The sequence below is a fragment of the Amblyomma americanum genome, chromosome 2 (assembly GCF_052857255.1).
Source record: "Amblyomma americanum isolate KBUSLIRL-KWMA chromosome 2, ASM5285725v1, whole genome shotgun sequence".
Lineage (NCBI taxonomy): Eukaryota > Metazoa > Arthropoda > Arachnida > Ixodida > Ixodidae > Amblyomma > Amblyomma americanum.
Genome location: NC_135498.1, coordinates 150,137,610 through 150,140,755, shown reverse-complemented (window position 1 = coordinate 150,140,755; position 3,146 = coordinate 150,137,610). Strand labels below are relative to the sequence as shown.

Sequence of the window (3,146 nt, the reverse complement as noted above, 5' to 3'; positions counted from 1 at the left end):
TGCGCTTTAGGCGCGCAATGCGCATGGCATTTATTTTATTACCCGAATTCTCTTCGTCATCATGCGGCAAATTGCTAACCTTGATTACCTGTCTCCCACGGGAAGTACTTTATAAGCTACAACATAATTAGTACTGAATATATATATGCATGCGTATCGCCTGCTCCACTCTTTTTACTTTTACACTGTAGGTTTCGAAGATTTTTTAATGAATCTAGCATCTCTAAGAAGAACAAATGTTACACTATCGACACGAAATGATTATATTTGGGTCCGCCCGAAATTTCAAAATAATTTTAAAGTTCAGTAACTACAGCATAATCTGTTATTTATTCTAAATGAGCATAAATGTGGGATCAGCTACGGCATAATAGATCTGAGAATGTATTTTCAATCCAAAGAATGAATGGCTATGTGTGTTTGCCTTTTCTTGTGCAAGTTCTGTTTTCATAAACATGTATGTATTCTATTTTTCTTCATATTCTGCCTGCTTCACTTCTTTTGTTGGTTTTGTGATGTGTTCACAAATTTAGGCACATTTATTGTAGACACATTTTGAAATCATATGCTGCTTTTTTAATATTTCAATTGCACTTCTGCTTCTGTATAACTCATTGTTCTTCGCATTTCTTGATTTCAATTACTACTGCCTTGTAGAAGGGGTCATGGGCATAGTCAGGCTGTCGAGACAGCTTTCAGCTCTTGACCCTTTCAGGATCGATTAAAAGAGTTGAATTGAATTGAATATTACAACATTGCATAATTTTTTACCAAAAATCTCAGTAGAATTAGATCGATGAAATATGGTTAAGGCTAAGTTATTTATAAGAATATTGTAGCGGTAAAGAATATATTTACAAGTATCTACAGGGAGAAAGATAACGGCAGCCGGGATAGCTGCGAGCACTGCGGAGCGGACAGAGAGATTTTCGTCGTTTTCAACTCGTGGCATACGTGCATAGTCTCCGTCGTTGTCGTTTGCCTGTTACATGACCCCGGACACCAGAAGCGCCATCGAGGCAATAAGGCGCCGAGGTGTGAGCGACGTGGTAGGGTATAAGGCGGCGGAGGTGGACGAAGTCGGTGACAGGGCGAGCCGACGATGGTGAGGGCGCATTGATAGTGATTTCATTGCTGACGTCAGTAACTCTGCGCACCACATGAAAACGGCCACTATAGAGGAAAGAAGTTTCTCGTAGAGACCGACGCGATGCGAAGGTGGCCACAGGACGGGTGACTCGGGTTCGTAGTCGACCTGACGGTGTCGCGGTAGTAGCGCACATCTGGGACACCTGAGAGGCTTGTAGCTGACGGTTGGCTATTTGGCGCTCCTGGGTGGCCTGAGCGATGTCGTCAAGGGGGCAAGTTGTGGTCGAGAGTGGAAAAGGCGGCATCATAGGGTCGAAGAGCAAAAACGCGTGCCTACCAAAATTAAGGTAGAAAGGTGTTATGCCATGAAGAATTGTAGGCGACCGCCATAAAAGTCAAGGCGCTGTCCCAATCTCGGTGGTCTGGGAGAGATGCATAGATAACATGGCTGTCAAAGTTCAGTCGGGCCGCCCGGCAAGCACATTGGTTCGCGGGTGGCCCACTACTGCAATGTTGTGCTTCGTGGAACATGAACGGAGGATGTCGTCACTGGCTCTGGACAGAAAAGTTGGCTGTGGTTTAGCTCTGGTTAACCCTAGTTGAATTGCGAAAGCTTCGTTTCCTCGGCACGTCGTCTACGCAGCGTCTCATTCCGACGCTCTCGAGAACTCAAACCGGTCTCTTCCGCAGTTAAAGACTCACTCCGGGACGTGGCACTTCTAGCCATATCTTCGTTACGACGCTTCTATAGAAAAATAACCGCTATAGAAAATAACCGTATTTGGTTGCTAGAGGCAAAAATTCAAAGTTGAAAACGCTTCATTTAGCCATAGATTTATTTTGAGTCGACGTTTCGGACAGAGCCGTTTCGGAGGTCATGGGTTCGGATCCCACCGGCGGCACGGTTGTTTTTTCTGCTGTTTGTAAGTAATTTTCTTTAAGCCATAGATTATTCGAAGCATTATTATCCCACTGATCAGCTCTAACATTAAAAAAAATTTAAAGAAATAAACATTCCCCTATGCACCTTGGTTTCGCTGACTGTTGGCTCCCTTCACAAGTTTATAAAACGAGCCCCTCATTTCCATAACTTTGTCTGCTATATATATATATATATATATATATATATATATATATATATATATATATATATATATATATATATATATATATTAAGGAAGCGAACAGTAACCGAATCCAAGGCGCATAGGAGAATGTTTTCTATTTTTTAAATTTATAATGCCAATCAATTGGTTTAAAGAAAATTACTTATAAACCAGCAGAAAAAACAACCAAGCCGCCGGTGGGATCCGAACCCACGACCTCCGAATATGGCGTCCGGTGCTCTTACTAACTGAGCTACGGCGACGGCTGTTCAATCTGCTGCTTTCGTGGGTATTTAGGTTGTGCGTGTAAGCGAACCTTGAGTGTTCACAAGCGCCGCCCTCGTCCATAGCGGTGGACGTAGCACGTCCTGTAATACCGGAAATGTGACGTAGAACGTCATCTAACGGCGTGGGCGGAAACTGTGCGAGAGCCCTCTTATGCTACCTATGGCATAAAGACTGCCAGAACCGAGACCCCCGTTAAGCTATTAGCTGACAAGGCAAATGAAATGAGGGGCTCGTTTGACAAACATATTAAGGAAGCCAACAGTCACCGAAACCAAGGTGCATAGGAGAATGTTTTCTATTTTTTTAAATTTGTAATGCCATTCAATTGGTTTAAAGAAAATTACTTATAAACCAGCAAAAAAACAACCATGCAGCCGGTGGGATCCGAACCTACGACCTCCGAATATCGCGTCCGGTGCTCTTACCAACTGAGCTACGGCGACGGCTGTCGAATCTGCTGCTTTCGTGGGTATTTATGTTTTGCGTGTAAGCGAACCTTTAGAGTGTTCACCATATATATATATATATATATATATATATATATATATATATATATATATATATATATATATATATATATATATATATATCCAAGCAGCACAAGTAATTGGCCCATCATTGGAACTGTATTGGCAAAGCTGGCCCTACAAAGGACCAGGATGG

General features: G+C 42.6%; 1 non-coding gene across 1 annotated transcript; it reads right to left on the bottom strand.

Moving 5' to 3' along the window:
- Positions 1–2,384: 2,384 nt before the first annotated feature.
- On the bottom strand, positions 2,385–2,458 carry TRNAW-CCA (transfer RNA tryptophan (anticodon CCA)). Its single transcript has one exon. It is a non-coding gene; the product is annotated as a tRNA-Trp (tRNA).
- Positions 2,459–3,146: the final 688 nt, after the last annotated feature.